This window comes from Triticum aestivum, chromosome 4D (genome assembly GCF_018294505.1).
Source record: "Triticum aestivum cultivar Chinese Spring chromosome 4D, IWGSC CS RefSeq v2.1, whole genome shotgun sequence".
Classification (NCBI taxonomy): Eukaryota; Viridiplantae; Streptophyta; class Magnoliopsida; order Poales; family Poaceae; genus Triticum; species Triticum aestivum.
Genome location: NC_057805.1, coordinates 101,775,556 through 101,798,583, shown reverse-complemented (window position 1 = coordinate 101,798,583; position 23,028 = coordinate 101,775,556).

Here is a 23,028-nt window from a genome sequence, read left to right as displayed (position 1 = left end):
AGACAAACAAAGTGTCACTAGTATGCCTCTACTTGACTAGCTCGTTGATCAAAGATGGTTATGTTTCCTAGCCATAGACATGAGTTGTCATTTGATTAACGGGATCACATCATTAGGAGAATGATGTGATTGACTTGACCCATTCCGTTAGCTTAGCACTCGATCGTTTAGTATGTTGCTATTGCTTTCTTCATGACTTATACATGTTCCTATGACTATGAGATTATGCAACTCCCGTTTACCGGAGGAACACTTTGTGTGCTACCAAACGTCACAACGTAACTGGGTGATTATAAATGTGCTCTACAGGTGTCTCCGAAGGTACTTGTTGGGTTGGCGTATTTTGAGATTAGGATTTGTCACTCCGATTGTCAGAGAGGTATCTCTGGGCCCACTCAGTAACGCACATCACTTAAGCCTTGCAAGCATTGCAATTAATGAGTTAGTTGTGGCATGATGTATTACGGAACGAGTAAAGAGACTTGCCGGTAACGAGATTGAACTAGGTATTGAGATACCGATGATCAAATCTCGGGCAAGTAACATACCGATGACAAAGGGAACAACGTATGTTTTTATGCGGTCTGACCGATAAAGATCTTCGTAGAATATGTGGGAGCCAATATGAGCATCCAGGTTCTTCTATTGGTTATTGACCGGAGACGTGTCTCGGTCATGTCTACATAGTTCTCGAACCCGTAGGGTTCGCACGCTTAAAGTTTCGATGACGGTTATATTATGAGTTTATATGTTTTGATGTACCGAAGGTTGTTTGGAGTCCCGGATGTGATCACGGACATGACAAGGAGTCTCGAAATGGTCGAGACATGAAGATTGATATATTGGAAGCCTATATTTGGATATCGGAAGTGTTCCGGGTGAAATCGGGATTTTACCGGAGTACCGGGGGTTACCGGAACCCCCCCGGGGGTTTAATGGGCCATAGTGGGCCTTAGTGGAGAAGAGGAGGGGCGGCCAGGGCAGGCCGCGCGCCCCCTCCCCCTCTAGTCCGAATTGGACAAGGAGGGGGGCGGCGCCCCCCTTTCCTTCTTCTCCTCTTCCTCCTTCCCCCTTCTCCTAATCCAACAAGGAAGGGAGGGAGTCCTACTCCCGGTGGGAGTAGGACTCCTCCTGGCGCGCCTCCTCCTGGCCGCCCGCCTCTCCCCCCTTGCTCCTTTATATACGGGGGCAGGGGGGCAGCCCAGAGACACAACAATTGATTTGATCTTTTAGCCGTGTGTGGTGCCCCCCTCCACCATAGTCCACCTCGATAATATTGTAGCGGCGCTTAGGCGAAGCCCTGCGTCGGTAGACATCATCATCATCACCACGCCATCATGCTGACGAAACTCTCCCTCAACACTCGGCTGGATCGGAGTTCGAGGGACGTCATCGGGCTGAACGTGTGCTGAACTCGGAGGTGCCGTGCGTTCGGTACTTGATCGGTCGGATCGTGAAGAAGTACGACTACATCAACCGCGTTGTGCTAACGCTTCCGCTTTCGGTCTACGAGGGTACATGTACAACACTCTCCCCTCTCATTGCTATGCATCACCATGATCTTGCGTGTGCGAAGGATTTTTTTTGAAATTACTACGTTCCCGAACAGTGGCATCCGAGCCAGGTTTTATGCGTAGATGTCATATGCACGAGTAGAACACAAGTGAGTTGTGGGCGATATAAGTCATACTGCTTACCAGCATGTCATACTTTGGTTCGGCGGTATTGTTGGATGAAGCGGCCCGGACCGACATTACGCGTACGCTTACGCGAGACTGGTTCTACCGACGTGCTTTGCACACAGGTGGCTGGCGGGTGTCAGTTTCTCCAACTTTAGTTGAACCGAGTGTGGCGACGCCCGGTCCTTGCGAAGGTTAAAACAGCACCAACTTGACAAACTATCGTTGTGGTTTTGATGCGTAGGTAAGAACGGTTCTTGCTCAGCCCGTAGCAGCCACGTAAAACTTGCAACAACAAAGTAGAGGACGTCTAACTTGTTTTTGTAGGGCATGTTGTGATGTGATATGGTCAAAGCATGATGCTAAATTTTATTGTATGAGATGATCATGTTTTGTAACCGAGTTATCGGCAACTGGCAGGAGCCAAATGGTTGTTGCTTTATTGTATGCAATGCAATCGCCCTGTAATGCTTTACTTTATCAATAAGCGGTAGCGATAGTCGTAGAAGCATAAGATTGGCGAGACGACAACGATGCTACGATGATGATCAAGGCGTCGCGCCGGTGACGATGGTGATCATGACGGTGCTTCGGAGATGGAGATCACAAGCACAAGATGATGATGGCCATATCATATCACTTATATTGATTGCATGTGATGTTTATCTTTTATGCATCTTATCTTGCTTTGATTGACGGTAGCATTATAAGATGATCTCTCACTAAATTTCAAGATAAAAGTGTTCTCCCTGAGTATGCACCGTTGCCAAAGTTCGTCGTGCCCAGACAACACGTGATGATCGGGTGTGATAAGCTCTACGTCCATCTACAACGGGTGCAAGCCAATTTTGCACACGCATAATACTCAGGTTAAACTTGACGAGCCTAGCATATGCAGATATGGCCTCGGAACACTGAGACCGAAAGGTCGAGCATGAATCATATAGTAGATATGATCAACATAGTGATGTTCACCATTGAAAGCTACTCCATTTCACGTGATGATCGGTTATGGTTTAGTTGATATGGATCACTTGATCACTTAGAGGATTAGAGGGATGTCTATCTAAGTGGGAGTTCTTAAGTAATATGATTAATTGAACTTAAATTTATCATGAACTTATTACCTGATAGTATCTTGCTTGTCTATGTTAATTGTAGATAGATGGCCCGTGCTGTTGTTCCGTTGAATTTTAATGCGTTCCTTGAGAAAGCAAAGTTGAAAGATGATGGTAGCAATTACAAAGACTGGGTCCGTAACTTGAGGATTATCCTCATTGCTGCACAGAATAATTACGTCCTGGAAGCACCGCTAGGTGCCAAACCTGCTGCAGGAGCAACACCAGATGTTATGAATGTCTGGCAGAGCAAAGCTGATGACTACTCGATAGTTCAGTGTGCCATGCTTTACGGCTTAGAACCGGTACTTCAACGATGTTTTGAACGTCATGGAGCATATGAGATGTTCCAGGAGTTGAAGTTAATATTTCAAGCAAATGCCCGGATTGAGAGATATGAAGTCTCCAATAAGTTCTACAGCTGCAAGATGGAGGAGAATAGTTCTGTCAGTGAGCATATACTCAGAATGTCTGGGTATAACAATCACTTGATTCAACTGGGAGTTAATCTTCCGGTGATAGCGTCATTGACAGAATTCTTCAATCACTGCCACCAAGCTACAAGAGCTTCGTGATGAACTATAACATGCAAGGGATGGATAAGACAATTCCCAAGCTCTTCGCAATGCTAAAAGCTGCGGAGGTAGAAATCAAGAAGGAGCATCAAGTGTTGATGGTTAATAAGACCACCAGTTTCAAGAAAAAGGGCAAAGGGAAGAAGAAGGGGAACTTCAAGAAGAACAGCAAGCAAGTTGCTGCTCAAGAGAAGAAACCCAAGTCTGGAACCAAGCCTGAGACTGAGTGCTTCTACTGCAAGCAGACTGGTCACTGGAAGCGGAACTGCCCCAAGTATTTGGCGGATAAGAAGGATGGCAAGGTGAACAAAGGTATATGTGATATACATGTTATTGATGTGTACCTTACCAGAGCTCGTAGTAGCACCTGGGTATTTGATACTGGTTCTGTTGCTAATATTTGCAACTCAAAACAGGGACTATGAATTAAGCGAACACTGGCCAAGGACGAGGTGACGATGCGCGTGGGAAACGGTTCCAAAGTCAATGTGATCGCCGTCAGCACGCTACCTCTACATCTACCTTCGGGATTAGTATTAGACCTAAATAATTGTTATTTGGTGCCAGCGTTGAGCATGAACATTATATCTGGATCTTGTTTGATGCGAGACGGTTATTCATTTAAATCAGAGAATAATGGTTGTTCTATTTATATGAGTAATATCTTTTATGGTCATGCACCCTTAAAGAGTGGTCTATTTTTGATGAATCTCGATAGTAGTGATACACATATTCATAATGTTGAAGCTAAAAGATGCAGAGTTGATAATGATAGTGCAACTTATTTGTGGCACTGCCGTTTAGGTCATATCGGTGTAAAGCGCATGAAGAAACTCCATACTGATGGACTTTTGGAACCACTTGATTATGAATCACTTGGTACTTGCGAACCGTGCCTCATGGGCAAGATGACTAAAATGCCGTTCTCCGAAACTATGGAGCGAGCAACAGATTTGTTGGAAATCATACATACAGATGTATGTGGTCTGATGAATGTTGAGGCTCGCGGCGGGTATCGTTATTTTCTCACCTTCACAGATGATTTAAAGCAGATATGGGTATATCTACTTAATGAAACATAAGTCTGAAACATTTGAAAAGTTCAAAGAATTTCAGAGATAAGTTGAAAATCATCGTAACAAGAACATAAAGTTTGTACAATCTGATCGTGGAGGAGAATATTTGAGTTACGAGTTTGGTCTACATTTGAAACAATGCGGAATAGTTTCGCAACTCACACCACCCGGAATGCCACAGCGTAATGGTGTGTCCGAACGTCGTAATCGTACTTTACTAGATATGGTGCGATCTATGATGTCTCTTACTGATTTACCGCTATCATTTTGGGGTTATGCTTTAGAGACGGCTGCATTCACGTTAAATAGGGCACCATCGAAATCCGTTGAGACGACGCCTTATGAACTGTGGTTTGGCAAGAAACCAAAGTTATCATTTCTTAAAGTTTGGGGCTGCGATGCTTATGTGAAAAAGCTTCAACCTGATAAGCTCGAACCCAAATCGGAGAAATGTGTCTTCATAGGATACCCAAAGGAGACTGTTGGGTACACCTTCTATCACAAATCCGAAGGCAAGACATTCGTTGCTAAGAATGGATCCTTTCTAGAGAAGGAGTTTCTCTCGAAAGAAGTGAGTGGGAGGAAAGTACAACTTGATGAGGTAACCGTACCTGCTCCCTTATTGGAAAGTAGTTCATCACAGAAACCGGTTCCTGTGACGTCTATACCAATTAGTGAGGAAGTTAATGATGATGATCATGGAACTTCAGATCAAGTTGTTACTGAACCTCGTAGGTCAACCAGAGCAAGATCTGCACCAGAGTTGTACGGTAATCCTGTTCTGGAGGTTATGTTACTAGACCATGACGAACCTACGAACTATGAAGAAGCGATGGTGAGCCCAGATTCCGCAAAATGGCTTGAGGCCATGAAATCTGAAATGGGATCCATGTATGAGAACAAAGTGTGGACTTTGGTTGACTTGCCCGATGATCGGCAAGCCATTGAGAATAAATGGATCTTCAAGAAGAAGACTGATGCTGACAGTAATGTTACTGTCTATAAAGCTCGACTTGTTGCAAAAGGTTTTCGACAAGTTCAAGGGATTGACTACGATGAGACCTTCTCACCCATAGCGATGCTTAAGTCTGTCCGAATCATGTTAGCAATGGCCGCATTTTATGATTATGAAATTTGGCAAATGGATGTAAAAACTGCATTCCTGAATGGATTTCTGGAAGAAGAGTTGTATATGATGCAACCGGAAGGTTTTGTCGATCCAAAGGGAGCTAACAAAGTGTGCAAGCTCCAGCGATCCATTTATGGACTGGTGCAAGCCTCTCGGAGTTGGAATAAACGCTTTTATAGTGTGATCAAAGCATTTGGTTTTGTACAGACTTTTGGAGAAGCCTGTATTTACAAGAAAGTGAGTGGGAGCTCTGTAGCATTTCTGATATTATATGTGGATGACATATTGTTGATTGGAAATGATATAGAATTTCTGGATAGCATAAAGGGATACTTGAATAAGAGTTTTTCAATGAAAGACCTCGGTGAAGCTGCTTATATATCGGGCATCAAGATCTATAGAGATAGATCAAGACACTTAATTGGACTTTCACAAAGCACATACCTTGACAAAGTTTTGAAGAAGTTCAAAATGGATCAAGCAAAGAAAGGGTTCTTGCCTGTGTTACAAGGTGTGAAGTTGAGTAAGACTCAATGCCCGACCACTCCAGAAGATAGATAGAAGATGAAAGATGTTCCCTATGCTTCAGCCATAGGCTCTATCATGTATGCAATGCTGTGTACCAGACCTGATGTGTGCCTTACTATAAGTTTAGCAGGGAGGTACCAAAGTAATCCAGGAGTGGATCACTAGACAGCGGTCAAGAACATCCTGAAATACCTGAAAAGGACTAAGGATATGTTTCTCGTTTATGGAGGTGACAAAGAGCTAGTCGTAAATGGTTACGTCGATGCAAGCTTTGACACTGATCCGGACGATTCTAAATCACAAACCGAATACGTGTTTACATTGAACGGTGGAGCTGTCAGTTGGTGCAGTTCTAAACAAAGTGTCGTGGCGGGGTCTACGTGTGAAGCGGAGTACATAGCTGCTTCGGAAGCAGCAAATGAAGGAGTTCATATCCGATCTAGGTGTCATACCTAGTGCCTCGGGTCCAATGAAAATCTTTTGTGACAATACTGGTGCAATTGCCTTGGCGAAGGAATCCAGATTTCACAAGAGAACCAAGCACATCAAGAGACGCTTGAATTCCATCCGGGATTTAGTCCAGGTGGGAGACATAGAAATTTGCAAGATACATACAGATCTAAATGTTGCAGACCCGTTGACTAAGCCTCTTCCACGAGCAAAACATGATCAGCACCAAGGCTCCATGGGTGTTAGAATCATTACTGTGTAATCTAGATTATTGACTCTAGTGCAAGTGGGAGACTGAAGGAAATATGCCCTAGAGGCAATAATAAAGTTATTATTTATTTCCTTATGTCATGATAAATGTTTATTATTCATGCTAGAATTGTATTAACCGGAAACATAATACTTGTGTGAATACATAGACAAACAAAGTGTCACTAGTATGCCTCTACTTGACTAGCTCGTTGATCAAAGATGGTTATGTTTCCTAGCCATAGACATGAGTTGTCATTTGATTAACGAGATCACATCATTAGGAGAATGATGTGATTGACTTGACCCATTCCGTTAGCTTAGCACTCGATCGTTTAGTATGTTGCTATTGCTTTCTTCATGACTTATACATGTTCTTATGACTATGAGATTATGCAACTCCCGTTTACCGGAGGAACACTTTGTGTGCTACCAAACGTCACAACGTAACTGGGTGATTATAAAGGTGCTCTACAGGTGTCTCCGAAGGTACTTGTTGGGTTGGCGTATTTCGAGATTAGGATTTGTCACTCCGATTGTCGGAGAGGTATCTCTGGGCCCACTCAGTAATGCACATCACTTAAGCCTTGCAAGCATTGCAATTAATGAGTTAGTTGCGGGATGATGTATTACGGAATGAGTAAAGAGACTTGCCGGTAACGAGATTGAACTAGGTATTGAGATACCGACGATCAAATCTCGGGCAAGTAACATACCGATGACAAAGGGAACAACGTATGTTGTTATGCGGTCTGACCGATAAATATCTTCGTAGAATATATGGGAGCCAATATGAGCATCCAGGTTCCGCTATTGGTTATTGACCGGAGACGTGTCTCGGTCATGTCTACATAGTTCTCGAACCCGTAGGGTCCGCACGCTTAAAGTTTCGATGATGGTTATATTATGAGTTTATATGTTTTGATGTACCGAAGGTTGTTCGGAGTCCCGGATGTGATCACGGACATGACGAGGAGTCTCGAAATGGTCGAGACATGAAGATTGATATATTGGAAGCCTATATTTGGATATCGGAAGTGTTCCGGGTGAAATCGGGATTTTACCGGAGTACCGGGGGTTACCGGAACCCCCCCGGGCGTTTAATGGGCCATAGTAGGCCTTAGTGGAGAAGAGGAGGGGCGGCCAGGGCAGGCCGCGCGCCCCCTCCCCCTCTAGTCCAAATTGGACAAGGAGGGGGGCGGCGCCCCCTTTCCTTCTTCTCCTCTTCCTCCTTCCCCCCTTCTCCTAATCCAACAAGGAAGGGAGGGAGTCCTACTCCCGGTGGGAGTAGGACTCCTCCTGGCACGCCTCCTCCTGGCCGGCCGCCTCTCCCCCCTTGCTCCTTTATATACGGGGGCAGGGGGGCACCCCAGAGACACAACAATTGATTTGATCTTTTAGCCGTGTGCGGTGCCCCCCTCCACCATAGTCCACCTCGATAATACTGTAGCGGTGCTTAGGCGAAGCCCTGCATCGGTAGAACATCATCATCGTCACCACGCCATCGTGCTAATGAAACTCTCCCTCAACACTCGGCTAGATCGGAGTTCGAGGGACGTCATCGGGCTGAACGTGTGCTGAATTCGGAGGTTCCGTGCGTTCGGTACTTGATTGGTCGGATCGTGAAGACGTACGACTACATCAACCGCGTTGTGCTAAGGCTTCCGCTTTCAGTCTACGAGGGTACGTGGACAACACTCTCCCCTCTCGTTGCTATGCATCACCATGATCTTGCGTGTGCGTAGGATTTTTTTTGAAATTACTACATTCCCCAACAGTGGGCTGCCCTCTCTCTCCCCTATGGCCCATGTTGGCCCATTACTTTCCCCGGGGGGTTCCGGTAACCCCTCGGTACTCCGATAAATATCCGAAACACTCCAAAACCATTTTGGTGTCCGAATACTATCATCCAATATATCAATCTTACCTCTCGACCATTTTGGGACTCCTCGCCATGTCCGTGATCTTATTCGGGACCCCGAACAATCTTTGGTCACCAAAACACATAACTCATAATACAAATCGTTATCGAACGTTAAGCGTGCGGACCCTACGGGTTTGAGAACTATGTAGACATGACCGAGACACATCTCCGATCAATAACCAACAACGGAACCTGGATGCTCATATTGGTTCCTACATACTCTACGAAGATCTTTATCGGTCAAACCGCAATGACAACATACATTATTCCCTTTGTCCTCGGTATGTTACTTGCCCGGGATTTGATGGTCGGTATCTTCATACCTAGTTCAATATCGTTACCGACAAGTCTCTTTACTTGTTCCATAATACATCATCCCGCAACTAACTCATTAGTCACATTGCTTGCAAGGCTTATCATGATGTGCATTACCGAGAGGGCCCAGAGATACCTCTCCGATACTCGGAGTGACAAATCCTAATCTCGATCTATGCCAACCCAAAAAACACCTTCAGAGACACATGTAGAGCATCTTTATAATCACCCAGTTACGTTGTGATGTTTGATAGCACACAAGGTGTTCCTCCGGTATTCGGGAGTTGCATAATCTCATAGTCAAAGGAATATGTATAAGTCATGAAGAAAGCAATACCAATAAAACTTTACAATCATTATGCTAAGCTAACGGATGGGTCTTGTCCATCACATCATTCTCCTAATGATGTGATCCCGTTCACCAAATGACAACACATGTCTATGGTTAGGAAACTTAACCATCTTTGAATAACGAGCTAGTCAAGTAGAGGCATACTAGGGACATTTTGTTTTGTCTATGTATTCACACATGTATCAAGTTTCCGATTCATACAATTCTAGCATGAATAATAAACATTTATCATGATATAAGGAAATATAAATAACAACTTTATTATTGCCTCTAGGGCATATTTCCTTCAGTCTCCTACTTGCACTAGAGTCAATAATCTAGATTACATTGTAATGATTCTAACACTCATGGAGTCTTGGTCCTGATCATGTTTTGCTCGTGGAAGAGGCTTAGTCAACGGGTCTGCAACATTCAGATCCGTTTGTATTTTGCAAACCTCTATGTCTCCCTCCTTTACTTGATCGCGGATGGAGTTGAAGCGTCTCTTGATGTGTTTGGTTCTCTTGTGAAATCTGGATTCCTTTGCTAAGGCAATTGCTCCAGTTTTGTCACAAAAGATTTTCATTGGACCCAATGCACTAGGTATTACACCTAGATTGGATATGAACTCGTTCATCTAGACTCCTTCATTTGCTTCTTCTGAAGCAGCTATGTACTCCGCTTCACACGTAGATCCCGCCACGACGCTCTGCTTGGAACTGCACCAACTGACAGCTCCACCATTCAATATAAATATGTACCCGGTTTGCGACTTAGAGTCATCCGGATCAGTGTCAAAGCTAGCATCGACGTAACCATTTACGACAAGCTCTTTGTCACCTGCATAAACGAGAAACATATCCTTAGTCCTTTTCAGGTATTTCAGGATGTTCTTGACCGTTGTCCAGTGATCCACTCCTGGATTACTTTGGTACCTCCCTGCTAAACTTATAGCAAGGCAGACATCAGGTCTGGTACACATAATTCATACATGATAGAACCTATGTCCGTGGCATAGGGAATGACTTTCATTTTCTCTCTATCTTCTGGAGTGGTCGGGCATTGAGTCTGACTCAACTTCACACCTTAACACAGGTAAGAACCCTTTCTTTGACTGATCCATTTTGGACTTCTTCAAAACTTTATCAAGTTATGTGTTTTTTGAAAGTCCAATTAAGCGTCTTGATCTATCTCTATAGATCTTGATGCCTAATATATAAGCAGCTTCACCGAGGTCTTTCATTGAAAAATTCTTATTCAAGTATCCTCTTATGCTATCCAGAAATTCTATATCATTTCCAATCAACAATATGTCATCCACATATAATATTAAAAATGCTACAAAGCTCCTACTCACTTTCTTGTAAATACAGGCTTCTCCAAAAGTTTGTATAAAACCATATGCTTTGATCACACTGTCAAAGCGTATATTCCAACTCCGAGAGGCTTGCACCAGTCCATAAATGGATCGCTGGAGCTTGCACACTTTGTTAGCACCTTTAGGATCGACAAAACCTTCTGGTTGCATCATATACAACTCTTCTTTAAGAAATCCATTAAGGAATGCAGTTTTGACATCCATTTGCCAAATTTCATAATCATAAAATGCGGCAATTGCTAACATGATTCAGACAGACTTAAGCATCGCTACGGGTGAGAAGGTCTCATCGTAGTCAAATCCTTGAACTTGTTGAAAACCTTTTGCAACAAGTTGAGCTTTGTAGATAGTAACATTACCATCAGCGTCAGTCTTCTTCTTGAAGAACCATTTATTTTCTATGGCTTGCCGATCATCGGGCAAGTGAACCAAAGTCCATACTTTGTTCTCATACATGGATCCCATCTCAGATTTCATGACCTCAAGCCATTTCGCAAAATCTGGGCTCATCATCGCTTCCTCATAGTTCGTAGGTTCGTCATGGTCTAGTAACATGACTTCCAAAACAGGATTACCGTACCACTCTGGTGCGGAACGTACTCTGGTTAACCAACGAGGTTCGGTAGTAACTTGATCTGGAGTTTTATGATAATCATCATTAGCTTCCTCACTAATTGGTATAGGCATCACTGGAACTGATTTCTGTGATGAACTACTTTCCAATTCGAGAGAAGGTACAACTACCTCATCAAGTTCTACTTTCGTCCCACTCACTTCTTTCGAGAGAAACTCCTCTAGAAAGGATCCATTCTTAGCGACAAATATCTTGCCTTCGGATCTGTGATAGAAGGTGTACCCAACAGTTTCTTTTGGGTATCCTATGAAGACGCACTTCTCCGATTTGGGTTCGAGCTTATCAGGCTGAAGCTTTTTCACATAAGCATCGCAACCCTAAACTTTAAGAAACGACAGCTTATGTTTCTTGCCAAACCAAAGTTCATATGGTGTCATCTCAACGGATTTAGATGGTGCCCTATTTAACGTGAATGCATCTGTCTCTAATGCATAACCCCAAAACGATAGTGGTATATCGGTAAGAGACATCATAGATCGCACCATATCTAATAAAGAACGGTTACGACGTTGGGACACACCATTACGCTGTGGTGTTCCAGGTGGCGTGAGTTGCGAAACTATTCCACATTGTTTTAAATGAAGACCAAACTCGTAACTCAAATATTCGCCTCTGCGATCAGATTGTAGCAACTTTATTTTCTTGTTACGATGATTTTCCACTTCACTCTTAAATTCTTTGAACTTTTCAAATGTTTCAGACTTATGTTTCATTAAGTAGATATACCCATATCTTCTCAAATCATCTGTGAAGGTCAGAAAATAACGATACCCGCGGTGAGCCTCAACACTCATCGAACCGCATACATCAGTATGTATTATTTCCAATAAGTCAGTGGCTCGCTCCATTGTTCCGGAGAACGGAGTCTTAGTCATCTTGCCCATGAGGCATGGTTCGCAAGCATCAAGTGATTCATAATCAAGTGATTCCAAAAGCCCATCTGCATGGAGTTTCTTCATGCGCTTTACACCAATATGACCTAAATGGCAGTGCCACAGATAAGCTGCACTATCATTGTTAACTTTGCATCTTTTGGCATCAATATTATGAATATGTGCATCACCACGATCAAGATTCAACAAAAATAGACCACTCATCAAGGGTGCATGACCATAAAAGATATTACTCATATAAATAGAACAACCATTATTCTCTGATTTAAATGAATAACCGTCTCGCATTAAACAAGATCTAGATATAATGTTCATGCTCAACGCTGGCACCAAATAACAATTATTCAGGTCTACAACTAATCCCGAAGGTAGATGTAGAGGTAGCGTGCCGACGGCGATCACATCGACCTTGGAACCATTTCCGACGCGCATCGTCACCTCATCCTTAGCCAATCTTCGTTTAATCTGTAGCCCCTGTTTCGAGTTGCAAATATGAGCAACAAAACCAGTATCAAATACCCAAGCGCTACTACAAGCATTAGTAAGGTACACACCGATAACATGTATATCAAATATACCTTTCACTTTGCCATCCTTCTTATCCGCCAAATACTTGGGGCAGTTCCGCTTCCAGTGACCAGTCCCTTTGCAGTAGAAGCACTCAGTTTCAGGCTTAGGTCCAGACTTGGGCTTCTTCTCGGGAGTAGCAACTTGCTTGCTATTCTTCTTGAAGTTCCCCTTCTTTCCTTTGCCCTTTTTCTTGAAACTAGTGGTCTTGTTAACCATCAACACTTGATGCTTCTTCTTGATTTCTACCTCCGCAGCCTTGAGCATTGTGAAGAGCTCGGGAATCGTCTTGTTCATCCCTTGCATATTATAGTTCATCACGAAGCCTTTATAGCTTGGTGGCAGTGATTGAAGAGCTCTGTCAATGACACTATCATCCGAAAGATTAACTCCTAGCTGAGTCAAGTGGTTATGGTACCCAGACATTCTGAGTATGTGTTCACTGACAGAACTGTTCTCCTCCATCTTGCAGCTATAGAACTTGTTGGAGACTTCATATCTCTCAACTCGGGCATTTGCTTGAAATATTAACTTCAACTCCTGGGACATTTCATATGCTCCATGACATTCAAAACGTCTTTGAAGTCCCGATTCTAAGCCGTAAAGCATGGCACACTGAACTATCGAGTAGTCATCAGATTTAGCTTGCCAGACGTTCATAACGTCTGGAGTTGCTCCTGCAGCAGGCCTTGCACCTAGCGGTGCATCAAGGACGTAAATCTTCTATGCAGCAATGAGGATAATTCTCAAGTTACGGGCCCAGTCCGTGTAGTTGGTACCATCATCTTTCAACTTAGCTTTCTCTAGGAACGCATTAAAATTCAAGGGAACGATAGCACGGGCCATTGATCTACAACATAGATATGCAAAAACTATCAGGACTAAGTTCATGATAAATTTAAGTTCAGTTAATCATATTACTTAAGAACTCCCACTTAGATAGACATCCCTCGGGTCATCTAAATGATCACGTGATCCAAATCAACTAAACCATGTCCGATCATCATGTGAGATGGAGTAGTTTTCAATGGTGAACATCCCTATGTTGATCATATCTACTATATGATTCACGTTCGACCTTTCGGTCTCAGTGTTCTGAGGCCATATCTGTACATGCTAGGCTCGTCAAGTTTAACCCGAGTATTCTGCACGTGCAAAACTATCTTGCACCCGTTGTATGTGAATGTAGAGGCCTTTGATCTCCATCCCCAAAGCACCGTCATGATCTCCATCGTCACGGGCATCTCCATCGTAGCGTTGTTGACGCCTTGCCAACTATTGCTTCTACAAATATTGCTAACGCATAGTGATAAAGTAAAGTAATTACATCGTGATTGCATTTCATACAATAAAGCAACAACCATAAGGCTCCTGCCAGTTGTCGATAACTTTTACAAAACATGATCATCTCATACAATAACGTATATCACATCATGTCTTGACCATATCACATCACAACATGCCCTGCAAAAACAAGTTAGACGTCCTCTACTTTGTTGTTGCAAGTTTTACGTGGCTGCTACGGGCTTCTAGTAAGAACTGTTCTTACCTACGCATCAAAACCACAACGATTTTTCGTCAAGTGTGCTGTTTTAACCTTCAACAAGGACCGGCCATAGTCAAATTCGATTCAACTAAAGTTGGAGAAACGGACACCCGCCAGCCACCTTTATGCAAAACAAGTTGCATGTCTGTCGGTGGAACTGGTCTCATGAACGTGGTCATGTAAGGTGGGTCCGGGCTGCTTCATCCAACAATACCGCCGAATCAAAATAAGACGTTGGTGATAAGCAGTATGACTATGATCACCCACAACTCTTTGTGTTCTACTCGTGCATATCATCTACACATAGACCTGGCTCGGATGCTACTGTTGGGGGAACGTGGTATGCAATCTCAAAAAAATTCCTACGATCACGCAAGATCTATCTAGGACATGCATAGCAACGAGAGGGGGAGAATGTGTCCATGTACCCTCATAGACCAAAAGCGGAAGCGTTAGCTTAATGCGGTTGATGTAGTCGAATGTCTTCGCGATCCAACCGATCAAGCACCGAACGTATGGCACCTCCGAGTTCAGCACACGTTCAGCTCGATGACGTCCCTCAAACTCTTGATCCAGCAAACTGGCGAGGGAGAGTTTCATCAGCACGACGGCGTGGTGACGGTGATGGTGATGTGATCCGCGCAGGGCTTCGTCTAAGCACTACGACAAATATGACCGGAGGAGTAAACTGTGGAGGGGGGCACCGCACACGGCTAAGAGAACAATTGATGTGCTTTGGGGTGCCCCCTGCCCCAGTATATAAAGGAGGAGAGGGGAGGAGGCCGGCCCTAGGGGCGCGCCAAGTGGGGGGAAACCGACTTGGACTCCTAGTCCTAGTCGGGCCCCCTTCCTTCTTTCGGAGGGGAAAGGGGGAAGGAGAGGGAGAGGAAGAAGGAAAGGGGGGCGCGCCCCCTCCCCTTGTCCAATTCGGACTGCCCATGGGGGGATGCTGACGATGACATGTACATAGGGTAGGGTAATAGACCTGTTCTAGACACCCTTCCCAAGGACACTACCTTACAGTCAAAGACATTCCAAGGACAACAACATCTACCGACTGAAATCACCTCAGGGTGCAACCCACTCGGACAACAGTTCCACTCGGATAACCCTATTCCATTCGACCAGGATATAATCATTCGACCATATCAGAAACCACTCGGAATATAGAACATCTAAAGTTACTCAGGATGGCAATGGTCAGGCGTTCACTACGTAGTCTTAATGATCATTTATATGACTTTATTGTTGGCGTTACCAGTAACATCTCACCTTTATGTACATTGAACCCCTTGTATCGTGGGCTGGTTGGGGTCCTGGTGCACTCTATATAAGCCAGCCCCCTCCACTGGCACAAGGGTTCGCACCCCCTGTAACTTCACGCATAATCCAATCGACCAGCCTCCGGGCACCGAAACGTAGGGCTATTACTTCCTCTGAGAAGGGCCTGAACTCGTAAATCTTGCATGCACAACCTCATCGTAGCTAGGATCTTGCCTCTTCTAACCTACCCCCATTCTACTGTCAGACTTAGAACCACGACAGTTGGCGCCCACCGTGGGGCAGTTGTCTTAGCGACTTTCCGGTGAGGTTGCAATTTTTTCGATTCCTATCATCATGGTTTCCGGCGGTGGATTGGCTAAGGGCCGCGAGATCCGTCTCGGCGCGCTTGTCTTCGTCGCCGATGACTCCGCCTGGCTCCAGGAGGCCCCCCTCGATGTCGAGGAGCTCCCCATCCACGGGGCGACACACTTTCGTGCATGCGTTCGCGGCATCCTTCTGCGGCAGCCGTCGACTCAACATCGGTCGGCTCCCGCAGCATCTTCGCTCCTCGCTGTTCGCCGTCGCAAGCGATCCGGTCAGCCATGGCTTCAGCGGTGGGTGAAGCATGCGGTGGCCATCAGTCGGCCACCCCTCAAGTCGCGGCAATCAAGCCCGACGAATCTCTCTACGGCCTGTTCGACTGGCTCCGTCGAGACCCTGTCTGAGTGCGACAGCAGTGACCCTGCGGCGGAGGTCCTGATGGTTGACACGCCGTGCAGCCCGCCTGGTTTCCATCGCGGCAACGGCGGCGGCGATCCGTTGCGTGTTCACGAGGAATACCATCCTGAAGCCCTCTCTTCGCAGCAGAGGGAGGAACTGCACCGCCGCAACGTGGAGGCGCTCCACACTCCCATCATTGGAGGGACCTCCGAGGCTTGAGCTTTGGAGTCTACGCGCTTGGCCACCTTGGCTGAGCGCACTCGACTGGAAAATCTTCAGCATGCACTCGACGAATGCGCTCTGCAGCAGATCCCCGAGTCCAGTCGACGTCGACAATTGTTCCCGCCTGAACCTCAGGTATACTGCACTCCGATTCAGAATCTTACAACTGCAGCCCATATAGCAGAGTCCATCCAGTCGTCCCAGTCAGAGGCTGGACGAGGTTTGATGCAGATCCGGGCACTTCTCCGGGCAGCAGGAGAGCAAAACACAGCAGTATCTCAGCCACGCAACAGAATCCATAGCAGATCTATGGTGGCTGACACAGTCCAGTCGGCTCATAGCCCTAGATCGCCTCCGCGGCGTGAGGGACAAGGGCATCGCCAAGAGCAGTACTTGGGTCGGAACCACGAGCAGTATGATCATCGGCTCGGCCGTGATGACCGCCGTCGAGTGCCTACGCCCCCTCCGAGGGGCGGATAATATGTGCCCTGGCATTATGATGACAGGCGCCTGTACATCGATGAGCGGAGGTTGCCAGTCGACCCCAGAGAGCCTGGATTTGATGCGAGGTCAATTCTGGTGCAAGGCTTGGTCGACAGAAACCGAGCACACAGAGAAGGGCAAGACAGAGATCGCCCGACTAGAAGCAGAGTGCGTGTTTCTGGTCCCGAGTGTTTTAGCAGAGCCATCATAGCCGCAGAGATCCCTCCCAACTTCAGGGTTGCGACTGGAGTTAGTAAGTTCACTGGTGAGTCGAAGCCTGACACTTGGATTGAGAATTACCGAGTGGCTGTACAGATCGGCGGTGGTAATGATGAGGTGGCCATGAAGCACCTCCCCCTGATGCTTGAAGGGTCAGCTAGATCTTGGCTGAATCAGTTGACCCCAGGCAGCATATTCTGTTGGGAAGAGTTAGCCCGAGTGTTTGTCAGAACATTCGAGGGCACATGCAAATGACCTGCAGGGTTGGCAGAATTGCAGTATTGTGTCCAAAAACCGAATGAAACTTTGAGGGATTACATACAGAGGTGGACCACTTTGCATCACACAATGGAGAATGTATCTCAGCACCAAGCAGTTTGCGCCTTCAAGGAGGGTGTTCGGTATCGAGAGCTTAATCTGAAATTCGGTCGGACAGGAGACATGACCTTGACCCGAATGATGGAAATAGCCACTCGGTACGCTAATGGCGAAGAAGAAGACCGTCTCCGCGGCGGCAAGAGCAAACCAGACGGCCAGGACACTGGAGGAGGTAATTCCAATTGGAAGCAGAAGCGCAAAGCCGAGCCTGCGGGTCCTGGAGAGGTTGCAATTGCGACCCAAGGAAAATTTAAGGGAAATCCTAAAGGGCCCTGGATCCCCAAGAAGGTAAAAGATCAAGCAAGAAACGATGTGTTGGATTTGCCATGCCACATTCACACCAAGAAGGATGAAGAGGGTAATCTGATTTATCCTAAACATACCACTCGACAGTGTCGACTCCTTATCCAGCGGTTTCGAGAGAAACAACCCAGTGAGAAAGAGAAGGATCTGATAAGGATGAGGACAAGGAAGAGGATGATGATGGTTTTCCCAATGTCAATTCTACTTTGGTGATTTTTGCTGACATTGAAAGCAAAAGTCGACTGAAGGTCATCAACAGGGAAGTAAACATGGTTGCTCCAGCAACAATGACATATTTGAAGTGGTCAAAGACTCCCATCACATTCGACCAGTCCGACCACCCTCCGTGCGTTGCCACTCCCGGGAGGCAAGCGTTGGTGGTCGACCCAGTCGTTGGGGGCACCCGACTGACCAAAGTCTTGATGGATGGCGGCAGTGGTTTGAACATTTTGTATGCTGAGACCCTCTGAGGGATGGGCATTCCGATGCCAAGCTCAGCGAGAGTAACATGCGGTTCCACGGAGTCATCTCTGGAAAGAAAGCTGATTCACTCGGCCAGATCACTCTTGACGTGGTTTTCGGTGATTCAAAGAATTACCGTAAGGAAAAGTTGACATTTGAAGTTGTGGATTTTCACAGTGCTTATCATGCTATCCTGGGTAGAACTGCATATGCTCGTTTCATGGCTCGACCGTGTTACATGTACCTCAAGCTGAAGATGCCTGGCCCTAGGGGCGTGATCACAGTCACTGGTAATCGGCAACGAGCAGAAGAGTGCCTCCAGAAGGGCTCAAAGATTGCCGATGGACAGATGGCAGCAGTAGAAATGGAAGAATACAAGAAGACTGCAGATCCGAGTGATTTGTTGAGAGCTAAGAAGCCTGCTTCAGACTCTGCATTTCAGTCGTCTCGTGAAACAAAATCAGTTCATATTCACCCGACCGATCCCAATGCTGCTCCGACTCATATCTCAACAACACTCGACAACAAATAGGAAGAAGCGCTCATCCAGTTCCTCCGTGAGAACTGGGACATCTTCGCATGGAAACCTTCTGACATGCCAGGTGTTCCCAGGGGACTGGCCGAGCACCGTTTGCGAGTCGACCCAAAGGCAAAACCTGTCAAAGAACATCTCCGACGGTCCGCCGTGGAGAAAAGAAAGGCAATTGGCGAGGAAGTGGCTCGGCTTCTGGCAGCTGAGTTCATCCAAGAGATTTACCACTCCGAGTGGCTCGCCAACGTCGTCATGGTTCCCAAGAAAGACGATTCACTCTGTATGTGTATCGACTTCAAGCATATTAATCGGGCCTGCCCGAAAGATCACTTCCCTCTTCCCCGTATCGATCAGATAATGGACTCGACTGCAGGATGTGAGCGATTGTCCTTTCTAGACGGATATTCCGTTTACCACCAGATCCGACTGTATGGACCCGACGAAATAAAAATAGCTTTCATCACCCCATTCGGGTGTTTTTGCTATGTTACTATGCCCTTTGGCCTCAAGAATGCGGGTGCAACATTCATGCGCATGATACAGAAGTGCCTGCTCACTCAGATCAGTCGGAATGTGGAAGCATACATGGATGACATCGTGGTTAAGTCGCGTAAAGGTTCCGACCTGCCGAGTGACCTCACTGAAACCTTTGCCAATCTGAGGAGATATGATATCAAGTTTAATCCGTCGAAGTGTACATTCGGGATTCCAGGTGGAAAGTTACTCAGTTTCCTCGTTTCCGAACATGGGATCGATGCAAACCCAGAGAAAGTTGGTGCAATACTCCGAATGAAACGCCCTGTGCGTGTACACGACGTTCAGAAGCTTACTGGTTGTTTGGCCGCTTTGAGTCGATTCATCTCTCGTCTCGGTGAAAAGGCATTGCCTCTTTACCGATTTATGAAGAAATCTGATAAGTTTGAGTGGACTCCTGAAGCTGATGCAGCGTTTGCAGAGCTCAAAACCCTGCTTTCCACCCAGTCGGTGCTCGCTGCTCCAATCAGCAAAGAGCCTTTACTGCTTTATATTGCAGCCACTGGACAAGTTGTCAGTACAGTACTCATGGTCGAGCGGGAAGAAGAAGGTAAAGCCTACAAGGTTCAGCGCCCAGTGTACTATATTTCTGAAGTATTAACTCCATCCAAGCAGAGATATCCACATTATGAGAAGCTTGTCTATGGAATTTACTTGACCATGAAGAAGGTTGCACATTATTTCTCAGATCATTCGATTACAGTCGTCAGCGATGCTCCATTGTCAGAAATTCTGAACAATAGAGATGCAACTGGTCGAGTGGCAAAGTGGGCAATTGAACTCCTTCTGTTGGATATCAAGTTTGAGGCAAAGAAAGCAATCAAGTCCCAAGCAATAGCAGATTTCCTCGTCGAGTGGATTGAGCAGCAGCAACCGACTCAAGTTCACTCGGAACATTGGACTATGTTCTTTGATGGATCCAAGATGCTGAATGGTTCTGGTGCTGGAGTAGTCCTGGTATCCCCGCGAGGCGACAAACTCAGTTACGTTCTCCAGATTCACTTTGATTCCTCCAATAATGAAGCTGAATATGAGGCACTTCTGTATGGGTTGCGTATGGCCATTTCACTCGGTGTTCGTCGCCTAATGGTCTATGGCGACTCAGATTTAGTGGTCAATCAAGTGATGAAGGAGTGGGACATCAGGAGCCCAGCTATGACTGCCTATTGCAATGCAGTGAGAAAGTTAGAAAAGAAGTTTGAAGGGCTAGAGCTCCACCACATTCCCCGACTGAAGAACCAAGCAGCTGATGACCTGGCAAAGATAGGTTCCAAGCGGGAGCCCATTCCTAGCAATGTGTTTCTTGGAGCATCTTCACACACCATTAGTTCAAGAGGATCCCTTCACAGAAGAGCCCCCGCAGCCTAAGAGTTCTACTGATCCGACTGAAGTTGAAATCCCAGCCGTAGTTGACTTAATCATGGAGGTTTTGGTCGTCATTCCTGATTGGACAGTACCATATATTGCATATATTCTCAGGAAAGAGCTTCCAGAAGATGAAGATGAGGCACGTCAGATTGTCCGTCAATCCAAAGCCTTCACGGTAATAGGTGGACAGCTTTACAGAGAGAGTGTTACTGGAGTTGCTCAGCGATGCATCACGCCAGAAGAGGGTCGAATGATTCTCAACGACATCCACTCGGGGACCTGTGGTCACCACGTGTCCTCTCGGACCATTGTGGCTAAAGCATACCGAGCGTGATTCTATTGGCCGCGAGCAAATGAAATGGCAAAAGACATAGTCGACAAGTGTGAAGGCTGTCAGTTCTACTCCAACATGTCTCACAAGCCTGCGTTAGCCCTGAAGACCATTCCACTCGTCTGGCCCTTTGCTGTTTGGGGATTGGATATGGTTGGGCCTCTGAGGACTGGCAGGACTGGCTTCACTCATCTGCTTGTTGCAGTCGACAAGTTCACTAAGTGGATTGAAGCCAAACCCATCAAAAACCTCGACTCTAGTACCGCCGTCAGCTTCATCAGAGAGTTAACATTCAGATATGGGGTCACACACAGCATCATCACGGACAATGGTTCAAACTTTGATTCAGGTGAGTTCAGGGCTTTCTGTGCTTCCCAAGGCACTCGGGTCGACTATGCTTCAGTCGCTCACCCGCAGTCGAATGGACAAGCAGAAAGGGCAAATGGTTTGATCCTCCAAGGGTTGAAGCCCAGGTTGACGCGTGACCTCAAACACGTGGCAGGTGCCTGCATGGACGAGTTACCATCAGTATTGTGGGGTCTAAGAACAACGCCGAATCGGTCGACTGGTCGGAGTCCCTTCTTCATGATATATGGAGCTGAAGCTGTGCTACTGTCTGATTTACTCCACAATGCTCCGCGAGTAGAACTTTTCTCGGAAACAGAAGCAGAACAAGCCCGGCAAGATGTTGTTGATCTTCTGGAAGAGGAAAGAGAGATGGCCCTGATCAGGTTGACCATTTATCAGCAAGACCTCCGTCGATTCCATGCTAGAAACATGAGAGGTCGAGCATTTCAGGAAGGAGACCTCGTGCTCCGAGTGGATCAGCAACGGCCTCACAAGCTTGCTCGCGCTTGGGAAGGCCCCTTCATCATCACCAAGGTGCTCCACAACGGAGCACACCACCTGTACGATGTGGAACACAAGAAAGACGAGCCATGCGCAATGCGGAGCTGCTCCGCCATTTTTATACTTAAGCATTCAGACTGTTGAGATGTAATAAGAAGTACCTTTCAGTTTGTTTATCAAAGACATGGTTTTATAGTCTCCTAAATGATTGTTGTTACTTATACATGTGTTCAAAATCCCCTAGTGGGTGGCTTAGCTGCGAATCCGATTCACCTAAGTTTCAAAAACAAACACCGAGTGAAGAGCAAGCCTCTCACTCGGGGGCTTAGCCGCGAACCCGATTCGCCTAAGTTTGAAAAATCCCACCGAGTGAAGAGCAACCCTCTCACTTGGGGGCTTAGGTGCAGTTTCGTACTCGCCTAAGTTTGAAAAAATCCTACCGAGTGAAGAGCAACCCTCTCACTCGGGGGGCTTAGCCCCAAACCCGATTCGCCTAAGTTTGAAAAATCCCACCGAGTGAAGAGCAACCCTCTCACTCGGGGGCTTAGCTGCAGTTCCGTACTCGCCTAAGTTTGAAAAAATCCTACCGAGTGAAGAGAAACCCTCTCACTCGGGGGCTTAGCTGCAGTTCCGTACTTGCCTAAGTTTGAAAAAATCCCACCGAGTGAAGAGCAACCCTCTCACTCGGGGGCTTAGCTGCAGTTCCGTACTCGCCTAAGTTTGAAAAAATCCTACCGAGTGAAGAGCAACCCTCTCACTCGGGGCTTAGCTGCAGTTCCGTACTCGCCTAAGTTTGAAAAAAATACCGCCGAGTGAAGAGCAACCCTCTCACTTGGGGGCTTAGCTGCAGTCTCATACTCGCCTAAGTTAAAACACACTTCGAGTGAAGAGCGATTCTCTTGCTCGGGGACTTGGCTACACGCTCCATCCTGATCCGCAAGGACGACGAGATGCAGGTCGTCTGCGACCCTC